The 15,267-nt window shown below is 47.9% G+C and overlaps 21 non-coding genes across 21 annotated transcripts; 14 read left to right on the top strand and 7 right to left on the bottom strand.

The window, feature by feature from the left end:
• Nucleotides 1-379: 379 nt before the first annotated feature.
• Nucleotides 380-495, bottom strand: LOC135001786 (U5 spliceosomal RNA). Its single transcript, XR_010203116.1, has one exon. It is a non-coding gene; the product is annotated as a U5 spliceosomal RNA (small nuclear RNA).
• A 275-nt stretch (nucleotides 496-770) lies between these two features.
• LOC135001768 (U5 spliceosomal RNA) lies at nucleotides 771-886 on the bottom strand. Its single transcript, XR_010203099.1, has one exon. It is a non-coding gene; the product is annotated as a U5 spliceosomal RNA (small nuclear RNA).
• Nucleotides 887-1,172: 286 nt separating this feature from the next.
• Nucleotides 1,173-1,288, bottom strand: LOC135001779 (U5 spliceosomal RNA). Its single transcript, XR_010203109.1, has one exon. It is a non-coding gene; the product is annotated as a U5 spliceosomal RNA (small nuclear RNA).
• Nucleotides 1,289-1,558: 270 nt separating this feature from the next.
• On the bottom strand, nucleotides 1,559-1,674 carry LOC135001778 (U5 spliceosomal RNA). The gene has a single exon (XR_010203108.1). It is a non-coding gene; the product is annotated as a U5 spliceosomal RNA (small nuclear RNA).
• A 144-nt stretch (nucleotides 1,675-1,818) lies between these two features.
• On the top strand, nucleotides 1,819-1,982 carry LOC135001800 (U1 spliceosomal RNA). Its single transcript, XR_010203129.1, has one exon. It is a non-coding gene; the product is annotated as a U1 spliceosomal RNA (small nuclear RNA).
• A 4,824-nt stretch (nucleotides 1,983-6,806) lies between these two features.
• LOC135001787 (U5 spliceosomal RNA) lies at nucleotides 6,807-6,919 on the bottom strand. The gene has a single exon (XR_010203117.1). It is a non-coding gene; the product is annotated as a U5 spliceosomal RNA (small nuclear RNA).
• Nucleotides 6,920-7,205: 286 nt separating this feature from the next.
• On the bottom strand, nucleotides 7,206-7,322 carry LOC135001789 (U5 spliceosomal RNA). The gene has a single exon (XR_010203119.1). It is a non-coding gene; the product is annotated as a U5 spliceosomal RNA (small nuclear RNA).
• Nucleotides 7,323-7,592: 270 nt separating this feature from the next.
• LOC135001775 (U5 spliceosomal RNA) lies at nucleotides 7,593-7,708 on the bottom strand. The gene has a single exon (XR_010203106.1). It is a non-coding gene; the product is annotated as a U5 spliceosomal RNA (small nuclear RNA).
• Nucleotides 7,709-7,852: 144 nt separating this feature from the next.
• On the top strand, nucleotides 7,853-8,016 carry LOC135001803 (U1 spliceosomal RNA). Its single transcript, XR_010203132.1, has one exon. It is a non-coding gene; the product is annotated as a U1 spliceosomal RNA (small nuclear RNA).
• A 152-nt stretch (nucleotides 8,017-8,168) lies between these two features.
• Nucleotides 8,169-8,331, top strand: LOC135001756 (U1 spliceosomal RNA). The gene has a single exon (XR_010203090.1). It is a non-coding gene; the product is annotated as a U1 spliceosomal RNA (small nuclear RNA).
• Nucleotides 8,332-9,005: 674 nt separating this feature from the next.
• On the top strand, nucleotides 9,006-9,169 carry LOC135001832 (U1 spliceosomal RNA). The gene has a single exon (XR_010203159.1). It is a non-coding gene; the product is annotated as a U1 spliceosomal RNA (small nuclear RNA).
• A 152-nt stretch (nucleotides 9,170-9,321) lies between these two features.
• Nucleotides 9,322-9,484, top strand: LOC135001818 (U1 spliceosomal RNA). Its single transcript, XR_010203147.1, has one exon. It is a non-coding gene; the product is annotated as a U1 spliceosomal RNA (small nuclear RNA).
• Nucleotides 9,485-10,155: 671 nt separating this feature from the next.
• On the top strand, nucleotides 10,156-10,319 carry LOC135001793 (U1 spliceosomal RNA). The gene has a single exon (XR_010203122.1). It is a non-coding gene; the product is annotated as a U1 spliceosomal RNA (small nuclear RNA).
• A 152-nt stretch (nucleotides 10,320-10,471) lies between these two features.
• LOC135001761 (U1 spliceosomal RNA) lies at nucleotides 10,472-10,634 on the top strand. The gene has a single exon (XR_010203094.1). It is a non-coding gene; the product is annotated as a U1 spliceosomal RNA (small nuclear RNA).
• A 674-nt stretch (nucleotides 10,635-11,308) lies between these two features.
• On the top strand, nucleotides 11,309-11,471 carry LOC135001806 (U1 spliceosomal RNA). The gene has a single exon (XR_010203135.1). It is a non-coding gene; the product is annotated as a U1 spliceosomal RNA (small nuclear RNA).
• A 972-nt stretch (nucleotides 11,472-12,443) lies between these two features.
• Nucleotides 12,444-12,607, top strand: LOC135001813 (U1 spliceosomal RNA). Its single transcript, XR_010203142.1, has one exon. It is a non-coding gene; the product is annotated as a U1 spliceosomal RNA (small nuclear RNA).
• A 152-nt stretch (nucleotides 12,608-12,759) lies between these two features.
• Nucleotides 12,760-12,922, top strand: LOC135001822 (U1 spliceosomal RNA). The gene has a single exon (XR_010203151.1). It is a non-coding gene; the product is annotated as a U1 spliceosomal RNA (small nuclear RNA).
• A 670-nt stretch (nucleotides 12,923-13,592) lies between these two features.
• LOC135001828 (U1 spliceosomal RNA) lies at nucleotides 13,593-13,757 on the top strand. Its single transcript, XR_010203157.1, has one exon. It is a non-coding gene; the product is annotated as a U1 spliceosomal RNA (small nuclear RNA).
• A 149-nt stretch (nucleotides 13,758-13,906) lies between these two features.
• On the top strand, nucleotides 13,907-14,069 carry LOC135001826 (U1 spliceosomal RNA). Its single transcript, XR_010203155.1, has one exon. It is a non-coding gene; the product is annotated as a U1 spliceosomal RNA (small nuclear RNA).
• A 674-nt stretch (nucleotides 14,070-14,743) lies between these two features.
• On the top strand, nucleotides 14,744-14,907 carry LOC135001808 (U1 spliceosomal RNA). The gene has a single exon (XR_010203137.1). It is a non-coding gene; the product is annotated as a U1 spliceosomal RNA (small nuclear RNA).
• Nucleotides 14,908-15,059: 152 nt separating this feature from the next.
• LOC135001827 (U1 spliceosomal RNA) lies at nucleotides 15,060-15,222 on the top strand. The gene has a single exon (XR_010203156.1). It is a non-coding gene; the product is annotated as a U1 spliceosomal RNA (small nuclear RNA).
• The last annotated feature ends 45 nt before the right edge of the window (nucleotides 15,223-15,267 follow it).

Genomic DNA, 15,267 nt, shown 5'->3' on the forward strand with positions numbered 1-15,267 from the left:
ATTGTCTGGTTATTGCCAATCTGGACAGCAGGAGTGATATATATTCACTAGTCCCAATATCCCATCATATAAATATACCCACACTGATATACTTTCTTATCAAGAGTTATTAGTAGCTATCTGTATGCACTTTAGACATTGTAATTGCTAAGTGACATCATATCTAGTGTATTCCTTTCTTATAGCTCAGCTTCTATTCCCTATTAGTGGAGACTAACAGCTAACATCATAATCATATATTTTTGTTTTATAACATTTCACATGAGTCAAATACACGCGGACACGCCGTGCCCTACACATGTGTTTCACTGCATCTATGGCAACTTACATTAAAGCTAACAAGAAAGCACACTCGTTCTGTCTTTAAACTGATAAAAGAAACCCCAATAATATGGGGCATGCAAAAATTGAGATAAAACTCAGTTTTGCTCCTCTCCACGGAAATCTTTAATAAAAGGCGAAATATTTGTTAGTTCTGAAGAGAAACCAGAGCATGACCAAGATTCCACCTGTCGCCTGAGTGCCATGCCAGCAGTTCTCATTGAGCTCAAAGTGAGCACCCAATTTGAAAGAAAGAAAGCAGATTTCTCACCAGGCTTCCCCTAGCTATAAACATGGTTTGTACTCTTTTCCATGTGTTCCCAGATCTTTCAAGCAATTAGTATAGTCAAGAAAGTTCTGTTTGAAAAGAAACAAACATTTACTGTCATTTCTATGCAAATGAGCTTACATTAAAGCACACTCGTTCTATCTTTAAACAGATAAAATAAAACCCCAATAAGATGGGGCATGCAAAATTTGAGATAAAACTCAGTTTTGCTCCTCTCCACGGAAATCTTTAGTAAAAGGCGAAAGATTTGTTCGTTCTGAAGAGAAACCAGAGCATGACCAAGATTCCACCTGTCGCCTGAGTGCCATGCCAGCAGTCCTCATTCAGCTCAAAGTGAGCACCCAATTTGAAAGAAAGAAAGCAGATTTCTCACCAGGCTTCCCCTTGCTATAAGCATGGTTTGTACTCTTTTCCATGTGCTCCCAGATCTTTCAAGCAAGTAGCATGGTCAAGAAAGTTCTGTTTGAAAAGAAACAGACATTTACTATCATTGTTATACAAATAAACTTACATTAAAGCCAACAAGAAAGCACACTCGTTCTGTCTTTAAACTGATAAAAGAAACCCCAATAATATGGGGCATGCAAAAATTGAGATAAAACTCAGTTTTGCTCCTCTCCACGGAAATCTTTAATAAAAGGCGAAAGATTTGTTCATTCTGAAGAGAAACCAGAGCATGACCAAGATTCCACCTGTCGCCTGAGTGCCATGCCAGCAGTCCTCATTCAGATCAAAGTGAGCGCCCAATTTGAAAGAAAGCAGATTTCTCACCTGGCTTCTCCTTGCTATAAGCATGGTTTGTACTGTATTCCATGTGCTCCCAGATCTTTCAAGCAAGTAGCATGGTCAAGAAAGTTCTGTTTGAAAAGAAACAAACATTTACTGTAATTTCTATGCAAATGAGCTTTCATTAAAGCACACTCATTCTATCTTTAAACCGATAAAAGAAAATCCAAAAAGATGGGGCATGCAAAAATTGAGGTAAAACTCAGTTTTGCTCCTCTCCACGGAAATCTTTAGTAAAAGGCGAAAGATTTGTTCGTTCTGAAGAGAAACCAGAGCATGACCAAGATTTTCATCTGAAAATATGTGTTCTCCCTGCAGTTGTTGTCCCCAGATGAGAGTTCCCTTGTGCTGCCTCAGTTGAATCTCCTTTACTTGACAGAGATGTGCCTGAGCAGCGGCCCTCCCCAGCCCTATCCCAAATCATACTTATTTTGCATAGGAGATACCATGGTCATGAAGATTGTTCTCCCAGGGTGAGGTTCATTCATTGCATTCTGGGTATGCTGACCCCTGTGATTTCCCCAAATGTGGGAAACTCGACTGCATTATTTGTGGTAATGGGGGACTGTGTTTGTGCTTTCCTCTGGTCAGCTCTGGTAAAAGTCAGATTTCTTTGTCTCAGATCTTCCTCTAGCCTTGTTCTTCTTTCGAGAGTTCCCTTGTGCTGCCTCAGTTGGATCTCCTTCACTTGACAGGGGGTGCCCGAGCAGCAATCCTCCACAGCTCTAGCCCAACTCCTACTTACCTGCCAGGTGAGATACTATGATCTTCACTGTTAGGGCAATCAGGATGTGGAATTCCCTGCCAGGGAAGGTGGTAATGGCGGACTCTGTAATTGGATTTAAAAAAGGAATGGATACATTTCTGAATGAAAAAGCTATCTAAGGTTATAATACTTAAAATATCAACATGGTTAATCCGGGGGTACCATGAGTTATAGTAGCTAACTAGTCATAAAACATTATTCAGCAAGTATGTAGAATCATCACAACTTAAAACAGGTTGAACACGATGGGCAATTTGCCTCTATTCAACCTCAAAAACTATGTTACTATATGTTACTATATTACTATGTTACTGTAGTATACAGAAAACCAAAATGCAATGAACAGTGATAGTGAGCACTGATGAGGATACTAGAACTGACACTGAGCAGCAAGATGCAGCACTGGACTATTAGTAATGTACTGTAGTATGCTGAGCACCACAATGCAGCACAAGACAATGAGCAGTGATACTGAGCACTGATGAGGATACTACTGAGAACTGACACTGAGCAGGAGAGACACACTACTAGTATTACTGAGCAGCAATAAGTAACCACTGATACTGAGCACTGATATTGAGATTTCCACTGAGAGAACATAGCCACGTCCATTCCGCTCTATCTTCAAAGCACGAGTAAAAATGGCGGCAACAAGCAGCTCTTTATATGGAATCCGAATCTCGCGAGAATCCGACAGCGGGATGATGACATTTTCCCTTGTTCAGGTTTTCCGAGTCAGGCGGGAACAACCGAGCCTGCCTCGGACCAGTGTAAACAACGTGGAGTTCGTGGGGAATTCGGTTCTCGGAGAACCGAACCCGCTCCTCTCTACCTTATACCCATCAATTTTTTTATTTTCAATCTAAGCCCCTGCAGTTTTCTGTAAGCATCTGCTTCGCTATGATGATCAACAAGTCACAAGGGCAAACACTCAGGGCTTGAGGCGTAGATCTTAGGACCAGCTGCTACAAGCATGGCAGAGGTGTCACTATCACTGGTGACACCCAGAGAGGTGGCGAGGGAGATTGTAATGCAGTGCGCGCAGATAAGCAGCGCAATGGTAAAAAGGAGGCATGGTTTCATAGGTAGGGGCGTGGCCTGGTGGCCTGAATCTACATTTTGTTGCTCCGGGTGTCCCGGGGGTTGGGGGCTGCACCCGGGGACTAGTGTGTGAGCAGTGCTGGCTCCTGCACAGTGAAAGGGCATGGCCACCCAGCATGACGCCTCCCTTCTTGACCATGCTGTAATTGCAGTCGCACTGCAGTTCAGCGTGATCATAAAAAATGGTGTAGCCTCCTGCTGGTGCAGACTGTATGTGCGCGCAGGAAGCCGCCACCATTTTTGTGATCACAGCGGCTGAATGTGATGTCATACAGCCGCTGTGACCACGCCCCCTGTGTCTCCTCCGTTGCAGACCCCATTTTGAAGCCTTGCCCCCGCACCGCTCCATCCCTGACTTGGAAATGGAGTGTTGCTGACCCACCTATCCCCCCCCCCGCCCCGATTGACAGGCAGAGGCGATCGCATTCTCTGCGGGGTGCCGCAGAAAATGCAGGCACATGCGTATGCTCTTAGCAATTTTTGCAGTTGGATCGCTTATTGTGATTGCAATCCAACCTGAATCAGGCCCTATTACCTATCACAATGCGCTGCGGGCAGTACAAAATTGGGTTAATATAGGAGAAAAACCCCCAGACCTGTGCTCCTTAACTGTACCTGGTGGCTAGTGGAGCGGCTGCCCAGTAATCAGTGTCCACGCCAGTGCGCACACGGTCCACCCCCTACGGCCACGCTCCCCTTCATCAGCGGCCTCGTGATCCGGAAGGGTGGTGTGTGTGTGACTGACCTTAGGATGAAACCGGACCCTCCGCTGCAGTGACCCAGCAACCAGGGCACGGGAGTATACAGCGCCGCTGGGAGTGATGAAGCTGCAGTAAAGATGTCTATTAGACCTAGCCTGCTGCAGCCCTTGTAGATTCTCATAAAACAAGTTCTTCTTTTCTTGTCAAAATTTATAGCTAAGAATAGGCTGCCTGAGGCAGGCCCCTGTTAAGTGGCCTGCTACTGAAGGCACCAACTACAAACTGAGCTCCCTGTTCATGGAAGCGGGGTTATAGAGGAGAATGCACTGAGCATCTTGGGAACAGTCAAAAGCTTTGAGCCGGTTGGTGCCTCAGATCAAGATCCTACTCTACACCCCAATGTGAATCCTTGTGGAGTCCAGTGTACCCCACAGAAGAAATTAATGTGTCACACCCATTGGCAGCAACCTTAGAATAGCTGCTGACGGGCACAATTGAGAAAGGAAGGGGGGGGGGGGGGGACATTTGAATCCAGCACATAAATGCAATTCAAATATGTAATTTGTACCTTCCTATTTTAAAATATAATGGATGAACCTCACCCTGTGATAACAATCTTCATGATCAAGAGATCTCATATGCAAAATAAGTATGAGTTGGGATAGGGCTGGGGAGGGTGGCTGCTCGGGCAGCCCCTCCCCCGTCAAGTTAAGGAGATTCAACTGAGGAAGCACAAGGGAACTCTCGTCTGGGGACAACAACTGCAGGGAGACCACATCTTTTCAGATGAACATGGGAGGGCGGAAGGCTGCCTAATACTGAAGCACCATCAAATATCAAACCATATGCAACATCTAGTACAAGCCTTCCTGGGGGAAGGTCTGCAGCAGACGGATTTGCATACAGTGATGTTATTCAAGCAGTGGGCCAAAGTTGGCTGGAACCCTCATCTGCATATGAAAAGAGAAAAGGGGCGTGCAGGGCATGGCGGCCTTTTGCAGTGCTTGGATGACCCCTAGTTCTCATTAAACACCCCCACCCTCCTTTGGTGTGGGGCTCATGTTGGCCATGCCCCATCCCCTGAAGCATTCAAGCTGATTTCTTGCAGCAGCTGGGCACTGTAACAGCTCCAGAGCTGTTCTGTAAGGCAAGTAAAAGGGTGTGGGCCCTGCAGCACCACCTGTAGTTTGCATTGTGCGTTGGAAGGCACAAAGTAAGCAGACGGGAGGAGAAGTCAGGATAGTGCGCAAGGGCATCCTTTTCTCTTAGTCCGTAGAGGATGCTGGGGTCACATTAAGAACCATGGGGTATAGACGGGATCCGCAAGAGACATGGGCACTTTAAGACTATCAAAGGGTGTGAACTGGCTCCTCCCTCTATGCCCCTCCTCCAGACTCCAGTTATAGGAACTGTGCCCATGGAGACGGACATTTCGAGGAAAGGATTTATTGTTAAACTAAGGTGAGCATCTTACCAGCTCACACCTTAAGCATGCCGCAGAACGTGGCATTCAACAGAACACAAGCCAACGGCATGAACAATTGCAGCAAAAAGCTGACCAGAACCATAACACAACATGTGTATAACCACAAGTAATAACTGCAGACACAGTATGGACTGGGACGGGTGCCCAGCATCCTCTACAGACTAAGAGAAAAGGATTTACCGGAAGGTATTAAAATCCTATTTTCTCATACGACCTAGAGGATGCTGGGGTCACATTAAGAACCATGGGGTTATACCAAAGCTCTTGAACGGGTGGAAGAGTGCGTACGACTCTGCAGCACCGAATGACCCAACTTGAAGTTATCATCGGCCAAGGTATCAAACTTGTAAAACTTAGCAAAAGTGTTTACTAAATAGCTGCTCGGCAAAGTTGCAATGCCGAGACTCCCCGACCAGCTGCCCAGGATGAACCCACCTTTCTAGTAGAATGGGTCTTCACCTAATTCAGTAACGGCAATCCTGCCATGGAATGAGCATGCTGAATCTTACCACAGATCCAGCGCATAATGGTCTACATGGAAGCAGGACACCCAATCCTGTTGGGAGCATACAGGACAAACAGAGCCTCTGTTTTCCTAATCTGAACCATTCTGGTGACATAAATTTTCAAAGTTCTGACCACAGCCAGAGACTTTGACTCAACGAAGGTGTCAGTGGCCAAAGGCACCATGTGGAAAGATGAACCACCTTCGGCAGAAATTGTTGACGTGTCCTCAATTCTGCTCTATCTTCATGAAAGATCAAATAAAGGCTCTTGTGATACTGCATGGTTTGTACTGTTTTCCATGTGCTCCCAGATCTTTCAAGCAAGTAGCATGGTCAAGAAAGTTCTGTTTGAAAAGAAACAAACATTTACTGTCATTGTTATGCAAATAAACTTACATTAAAGCTAACAAGAAAGCAAACTCGTTCTGTCTTTAAACTGATAAAAGAAACCCCAATAATATGGGCATACCTCCCAACTTTGTCGGCTCGCAAAGAGGGACACACGCGCGGCGAAGTCGCGCGCGCTCCCAAAAAGGGTGTGGCCTAAGTAAAAGGGGGCGTGGCTTCGCGGGAGGACCCGCGATCGCGAGTCACGCCCCCGTTTTCGGCACTGAGCGGGCATGCCCAGCGCTCTGTGAGCCGCTGGCATGCCACCTCTCCCTCTGACTTCAGTGAATAGACGCTGTGCGCATGCGCACAGCGTCTATTCACCGCTGCTCTGCTAAGCAGGGCAGCGACAGACAGAGCCTCCCAATTGTCCTCCCCACCGCGGGACACTGCGGCCCGCAGGTGGGACAGCGGGACAGTCCCCAAAAAACGGGACTGTCCCGCGAAAATCGGGACAGTTGGGAGGTATGATATGGGGCATGCAAAAATTGAGATAAAACTCAGTTTTGCTCCTCTCCACGGAAATCTTTAGTAAAAGGCGAAAGATTTGTTCGTTCTGAAGAGAAACCAGAGCATGACCAAGATTCCACCTGTCGCCTGAGTGCCATGCCAGCAGTCCTCATTCAGCTCAAAGTGAGCACCCAATTTGAAAGAAAGAAAGCAGATTTCTCACCAGGCTTCCCCTTGCTATAAACATGGTTTGTACTCTTTTCCATGTGCTCCCAGATCTTTCAAGCAATTAGTATGGTCAAGAAAGTTCTGCTTGAAAAGAAACAGACATTTATTGTCATTGTTATGCAAATAAACTTACATTAAAGCTAACAAGAAAGCACACTCGTTCTGTCTTTAAACTGATAAAAGAAACCCCAATAATATGGGGCATGCAAAAATTGAGATAAAATTCAGTTTTGCTCCTCTCCACGGATAATCTTTAATAAAAGGCGAAAGATTTGTTCGTTCTGAAGAGAAACCAGAGCATGACCAAGATTCCACCTGTCGCCTGAGTGCTGTGCCAGCAGTCCTCATTCAGATCAAAGTGAGTGCCCAATTTGAAAGAAAGCAGATTTCTCACCTGGCTTCTCCTTGCTATAAGCATGGTTTGTACTGTATTCCATGTGCTCCCAGATCTTTAAAGCAAGTAGCATGGTCAAGAAAGTTCTGTTTGAACATAAATAAACATTTACTGTCATTTCTATGCAAATGAGCTTACATTAAAGCACACTCATTCTATCTTTAAACCGGTAAAAGAAACCCCAAAAAGATGGGGCATGCAAAAATTGAGATAAAACTCGGTTTTGCTCCTCTCCACGGAAATCTTTAGTAAGAGGCGAAAGATTTGTTCGTTCTGAAGAGAAACCAGAGCATGACCAAGATTTTTATATGAAAATATGTGTTCTCCCTGCAGTTGTTGTCCCCAGATGAGAGTTCCCTTGTGCTGCCTCAGCTGAATCTCCTTTACTTGACAGAGATGTGCCTGAGCAGCGGCCCTCCCCAGCCCTATCCCAAATCATACTTATTTTGCATAGGCGATACCATGGTCATGAAGATTGTTCTCCCAGGGTGAGGTTCATTCATTGCATTCTGGGTATGCTGACCCCTGTGATTTCCCCAAATGTGGGAAACTCGACTGCATTATTTGTGGTAGTGGGGGACTGTGTTTGTGCTTTCCTCTGGTCAGCTCTGGTAAAAGTCTGATTTATTTGTCTCAGATCTTCCTCTAGCCTTGTTCTTCTTTCGAGAGTTCCCTTGTGCTGCCTCAGTTGGATCTCTTTCACTTGACAGGGGGGTGCCCGAGTAGCGACCCTCCCCAGCTCTAGCCCAACTCCTACTTACCTGCCAGGTGAGATACTATGATCATGAAGGTGCTTCTCCCAGGGCAAGGCTCACCCATTGCACTCTGGGTGTGGTGCCCCTGCGATTTCCCCAAATGTGGGAAGCTTGACTGCATAATTTGTGTTTCCCCTGGTCGGCTCTCGTATAATTCAGATCTCTTTGTCTCAGGTCTCTCTCCAGCCTAGTTTGCTGTCTGTTTCCACTTCTTTTTTCATGAGCCCCTCCCTTTTATACCCTTGTGCACTATCCTGACTTCTCCTCTTGTCTGCTTACTTTGTGCCTTCCAATGCACAATGCAAACTACTGGTAGTGCTGCAGGGCCCACACCCTTTTACTTGCCGTACAGAGCAGCTCTGGAGCTGTTACAGTGCCCAGCTGCTGCAAGAAATCAGCTTGAATGCTTCAGGGGCTGGGGCATAGCCAACATGAGCCCCACACCGAAGGAGGGTGGAGGTGTTTAATGCGAACTAGGGGTCATCCAAGTGCCGCAAAAGGCCGCTATGCCCTGCACGCCCCTTTTCTCTTTTCATATGCAGACGAGGGTTGAAGCCAACTTTGACCCACTGCTTGGATGACATCACCGTATGCAAATCCATCTGCTGCAGGCCTTCCCCCAGGAATGCTTGCACTAGTTGTTGCATTTGGTTTGTTGTTTGGGGGTGCTTCATTATTAGGCAGCCTTCTGCCCTCCCATGTTCATCTGAAAATATGTGTTCTCCCTGCAGTTGTTGTCCCCAGATGAGAGTTCCCTTGTGCTGCCTCAGTTGAATCTCCTTTACTTGACAGAGATGTGCCTGAGCAGCGGCCCTCCCCAGCCCTATCCCAAATCATACTTATTTTGCATAGGAGATACCATGGTCATGAAGATTGTTCTCCCAGGGTGAGGTTCATTCATTGCATTCTGGGTATGCTGACCCCTGTGATTTCCCCAAATGTGGGAAACTCGACTGCATTATTTGTGGTAGTGGGGGACTGTGTTTGTGCTTTCCTCTGGTCAGCTCTGGTAAAAGTCAGATTTATTTGTCTCAGATCTTCCTCTAGCCTTGTTCTTCTTTCGAGAGTTCCCTTGTGCTGCCTCAGTTGAATCTCCTTCACTTGACAGGGGGGTACCCGAGCAGCGACCCTCCCCAGCTCTAGCCCAACTTCTACTTACCTGGCAGGTGAGATACTATGATCATGTAGGTGCTTCTCCCAGGGCAAGGCTCACCCATTGCACTCTGGGTGTGCTGCTCCTGCGATTTCCCCAAATGTGGGAAACTTGACTGCATAATTTGTGTTTCCCCTGGTCTGCTCTCGTATAATTCAGATCTCTTTGTCTCAGGTCTCTCTCCAGCCTAGTTTGCTGTCTGTTTCAACTTCTCTTTTCTTGAGCCGCTCCCTTCTATGCCCTTGCGCACTATCCTGACTTCTCCCGTCTGCTTACTTTGTGCCTTCCAATGCACAATGCAAACTACAGGTAGTGCTGCAGGGCCCACACCCTTTTACTTGCCGTTCAGAGCAGCTCTGGAGCTGTTACAGTGCCCAGCTGCTGCAAGAAATCAGCTTGAATGCTTCAGGGGCTGGGGCATAGCCAACATGAGCCCCACACCGAAGGAGGGTGGAGGTGTTTAATGCGAACTAGGGGTCATCCAAGCGCCGCAAAAGGCCGCCATGCCCTGCACGCCCCTTTTCTCTTTTCATATGCAGACGAGGGTTGAAGCCAACTTTGACCCACTGCTTGGATGACATCACCATATGCAAATCCATCTGCTGCAGGCCTTCCCCCAGGAATGCTTGTACTAGTTGTTGCATTTGGTTTGTTGTTTGGGGGTGCTTCAGTATTAGGCTGCCTTCTGCCCTCCCATGTTTATCTGAAAATATGTGTTCTCCCTGCATTTGTTGTCCCCAGATGAGAGTTCCCTTGTGCTGCCTCAGTTGAATCTCCTTTACTTGACAGAGATGTGCCTGAGCAGCGGCCCTCCCCAGCCCTATCCCAAATCATACTTATTTTGCATAGGCGATACCATGGTCATGAAGATTGTTCTCCCAGGGTGAGGTTCATTCATTGCATTCTGGGTATGCTGACCCCTGTGATTTCCCCAAATGTGGGAAACTCAACTGCATTATTTGTGGTAGTGGGGGACTGTGTTTGTGCTTTCCTCTGGACAGCTCTGGTAAAAGTCAGATTTATTTGTCTCAGATCTTCCTCTAGCCTTGTTCTTCTTTCGAGAGTTCCCTTGTGCTGCCTCAGTTGGATCTCTTTCACTTGACAGGGGGGTGCCCGAGCAGCGACCCTCCCCAGCTCTAGCCCAACTCCTACTTACTTGCCAGGTGAGATACTATGATCATGAAGGTGCTTCTCCCAGGGCAAGGCTCACCCATTGCACTCTGGGTGTGGTGCCCCTGCGATTTCCCCAAATGTGGGAAGCTTGACTGCATAATTTGTGTTTCCCCTGGTCGGCTCTCGTATAATTCAGATCTCTTTGTCTCAGGTCTCTCTCCAGCCTAGTTTGCTGTCTGTTTCCACTTCTTTTTTCATGAGCCCCTCCCTTTTATACCCTTGTGCACTATCCTGACTTCTCCTCCTGTCTGCTTACTTTGTGCCTTCCAATGCACAATGCAAACTACAGGTAGTGCTGTAGGGCCCACACCCTTTTACTTGCCGTACAGAGCAGCTCTGGAGCTGTTACAGTGCCCAGCTACTGCAAGAAATCAGCTTGAATGCTTCAGGGGCTGGGGCACAGCCAACATGAGCCCCACACCGAAGGAGGGTGGAGGTGTTTAATGTGAACTAGGGGTCATCCAAGCGCCGCAAAAGGCCGCCATGCCCTGCACGCCCCTTTTCTCTTTTCATATGCAGACGAGGGTTGAAGCCAACTTTGACCCACTGCTTGGATGACATCACCGTATGCAAATCCATCTGCTGCAGGCCTTCCCCCAGGAATGCTTGCACTAGTTGTTGCATTTGGTTTGTTGTTTGGGGGTGCTTCAGTATTAGGCAGCCTTCTGCCCTCCCATGTTCATCTGAAAATATGTGTTCTCCCTGCAGTTGTTGTCCCCAGATGAGAGTTCCCTTGTGCTGCCTCAGTGGAATCTCCTTTACTTGACAGAGATGTGCCTGAGCAGCGGCCCTCCCCAGCCCTATCCCAAATCATACTTATTTTGCATAGGAGATACCATGGTCATGAAGATTGTTCTCCCAGGGTGAGGTTCATTCATTGCATTCTGGGTATGCTGACCCCTGTGATTTCCAAAATGTGGGAAACTCGACTGCATTATTTGTGGTAGTGGGGGACTGTGTTTGTGCTTTCCTCTGGTCAGCTCTGGTAAAAGTCAGATTTATTTGTCTCAGATCTTCCTCTAGCCTTGTTCTTCTTTCGAGAGTTTCCTTGTGCTGCCTCAGTTGGATCTCTTTCACTTGACAGAGGGGTGCCCGAGCAGCGACCCTCCCCAGCTCTAGCCCAACTCCTACTTACCTGCCAGGTGAGATACTATGATCATGAAGGTGCTTCTCCCAGGGCAAGGCTCACCCATTGCACTCTGATTTCCCCAAATGTGGGAAGCTTGACTGCATAATTTGTGTTTCCCCTGGTCGGCTCTCGTATAATTCAGATCTCTTTGTCTCAGGTCTCTCTCCAGCCTAGTTTGCTGTCTGTTTCCACTTCTTTTTTCATGAGCCCCTCCCTTTTATACCCTTGTGCACTATCCTGACTTCTCCTCCTGTCTGCTTACTTTGTGCCTTCCAATGCACAATGCAAACTACAGGTAGTGCTGCAGGGCCCACACCCTTTTACTTGCCGTACAGAGCAGCTCTGGAGCTGTTACAGTGCCCAGCTGCTGCAAGAAATCAGCTTGAATGCTTCAGGGGCTGGGGCATAGCCAACATGAGCCCCACACCGAAGGAGGGTGGAGGTGTTTAATGCGAACTAGGGGTCATCCAAGCGCCGCAAAAGGCCGCCATGCCCTGCACGCCCCTTTTCTCTTTTCATATGCAGACGAGGGTTGAAGCCAACTTTGACCCACTGCTTGGATGACATCACCGTATGCAAATCCATCTGCTGCAGGCCTTCCCCCAGGAATGCTTGCACTAGTTGTTGCATTTGGTTTGTTGTTTGGGGGTGCTTCAGTATTAGGCAGCCTTCTGCCCTCCCATGTTCATCTGAAAATATGTGTTCTCCCTGCAGTTGTTGTCCCCAGATGAGAGTTCCCTTGTGCTGCCTCAGTTGAATCTCCTTTACTTGACAGAGATGTGCCTGAGCAGCGGCCCTCCCCAGCCCTATCCCAAATCATGCTTATTTTGCATAGGAGATACCATGGTCATGAAGATTGTTCTCCCACGGTGAGGTTCATTCATTGCATTCTGGGTATGCTGACCCCTGTGATTTCCCCAAATGTGGGAAACTCGACTGCTTTATTTGTGGTAGTGGGGGACTGTGTTTGTGCTTTCCTCTGGTCAGCTCTGGTAAAAGTCAGATTTCTTTGTCTCAGATCTTCCTTTAGCCTTGTTCTTCTTTCGAGAGTTCCCTTGTGCTGCCTCAGTTGGATCTCCTTCACTTGACAGGGGGGTACCCGAGCAGCGACCCTCCCCAGCTCTAGCCCAACTTCTACTTACCTGGCAGGTGAGATACTATGATCATGTAGGTGCTTCTCCCAGGGCAAGGCTCACCCATTGCACTCTGGGTGTGCTGCTCCTGCGATTTCCCCAAATGTGGGAAACTTGACTGCATAATTTGTGTTTCCCCTGGTCGGCTCTCGTATAATTCAGATCTCTTTGTCTCAGGTCTCTCTCCAGCCTAGTTTGCTGTCTGTTTCAACTTCTCTTTTCTTGAGCCGCTCCCTTCTATGCCCTTGCGCACTATCCTGACTTCTCCCGTCTGCTTACTTTGTGCCTTCCAATGCACAATGCAAACTACAGGTAGTGCTGCAGGGCCCACACCCTTTTACTTGCCGTTCAGAGCAGCTCTGGAGCTGTTACAGTGCCCAGCTGCTGCAATAAATCAGCTTGAATGCTTCAGGGGATGGGGCATGGCCAACATGAGCCCCACACCAAAGGAGGGTGGGGTGTTTAATGCGAACTAGGGGTCATCCAAGCACCGCAAAAGGCCGCCATGCCCTGCACGCCCCTTTTCTCTTTTCATATGCAGATGAGGGTTGAAGCCAACTTTGACCCACTGCTTGGATGACATCACCGTATGCAAATCCGTCTTCTGCAGAACTTCCCCCAGGAATGCTTGCACTAGTTGTTGCATTTGGTTTGTTGTTTGGGGGTGCTTCAGTATTAGGCAGCCTTCTGCCCTCCCATGTTCATCTGAAAATATGTGTTCTCCCTGCAGTTGTTGTCCCCAGAGGAGAGTTCCCTTGTGCTGCCTCAGTTGAATCTCCTTTACTTGACAGAGATGTGCATGAGCAGCGGCCCTCCCCAGCCCTATCCCAAATCATACTTATTTTGCATAGGAGATACCATGGTCATGAAGATTACTCTCCCAGGGTGAGGTTCATTCATTGCATTCTGGGTATGCTGACCCCTGTGATTTCCCCAAATGTGGGAAACGCGACTGCTTTATTTGTTGGTAGTGGGGGACTGTGTTTGTGTTTTCCTCTGATCTCTGGTAAAAGTCAGATTTCTTTGTTTCAGATCTTCCTCTAGCCTTGTTCTTCTTTCGAGAGTTTCCTTGTGCTGCCTCAGTTGGATCTCCTTCACTTGACAGGGGGGTGCCCGAGCAGCGACCCTCCCCAGCTCTAGCCCAACTCCTACTTACCTGCCAGGTGAGATACTATGATCATGAAGGTGCTTCTCCCAGGGCAAGGCTCACCCATTGCACTCTGGGTGTGCTGCCCCTGCGATTTCCCCAAATGTGGGAAACTTGACTGCATAATTTGTGTTTCCCCTGGTCAGGTCTCGTATAATTCAGATCTCTTTGTCTCTGGTCTCTCTCCAGCCTAGTTTGCTGTCTGTTTCCACTTCTCTTTTCTTGAGCCGCTCCCTTCTATGCCCTTGCGCACTATCCTGACTTCTCCTCCTTTCTGCTTACTTTGTGCCTTCCAACGCACAATGCGAACTACAGGTAGTGCTGCAGGGCCCACACCCTTTTACTTGCCTTACAGAGCAGCTCTGGAGCTGTTACAGTGCCCAGCTGCTGCAAGAAATCAGCTTGAATGCTTCAGGGGCTGGGGCATAGCCAACATGAGCCCTACACCGAAGGAGGGTGGAGGTGTTTAATGCAAACTAGGGGTCAGCCAAGTGCCACAAAAGGCCACCATGCCCTGCACGCCCCTTTTCTCTTTTCATATGCAGACGAGGGTTGAAGCCAACTTTGACCCACTGCTTGGATGACATCACCATATGCAAATCTATCTGCTGCAGGCCTTCCCCCAGGAATGCTTGCACTAGTTGTTGCATTTGGTTTGTTGTTTGGGGGTGCTTCAGTATTAGGCAGCCTTCTGCCCTCCCATGTTCATCTGAAAATATGTGTTCTCCCTGCAGTTGTTGTCCCCAGATGAGAGTTCCCTTGTGCTGCCTCAGTTGAATCTCCTTTACTTGACAGAGATGTGCCTGAGCAGCGGCCCTCCCCAGCCATATCCCAAATCATACTTATTTTGCATAGGAGATACCATTGTTATGAAGATTGTTCTCCCAGGGTGCGGTTCATTCATTGCACTCTGGGTATGCTGACCCCTGTGATTTCCCCAAATGTGGGAAACTCGACTGCATTATTTGTGGTAGTGGTGGACTGTGTTTGTGCTTTCCTCTGGTCAGCTCTGGTAAAAGTCAGATTTCTTTGTCTCAGATCTTCCTCTAGCCTTGTTCTTCTTTCGAGAGTTCCTTTGTGCTGCCTCAGTTGGATCTCCTTCACTTGACAGGGGGGTGCCCGAGCAGCGACCCTCCCCAGCTCTAGCCCAACTCCTACTTACCTGCCAGGTGAGATACTATGATCATGAAGGTGCTTCTCCCAGGGCAAGGCTCACCCATTGCACTCTGGGTGTGCTGCTCCTGCGATTTCCCCAAATGTGGGAAACTTGACTGCATAATTTGTGTTTCCCCTGGTCAGGTCTCGTATAATTCAGATCTCTTTGTCTCAGGTCTCTCTCCAGCCTAGTTTGCTGTCTGTTTC

Source organism: Pseudophryne corroboree, unplaced genomic scaffold (assembly GCF_028390025.1).
Source record: "Pseudophryne corroboree isolate aPseCor3 unplaced genomic scaffold, aPseCor3.hap2 scaffold_1677, whole genome shotgun sequence".
NCBI lineage: Eukaryota > Metazoa > Chordata > Amphibia > Anura > Myobatrachidae > Pseudophryne > Pseudophryne corroboree.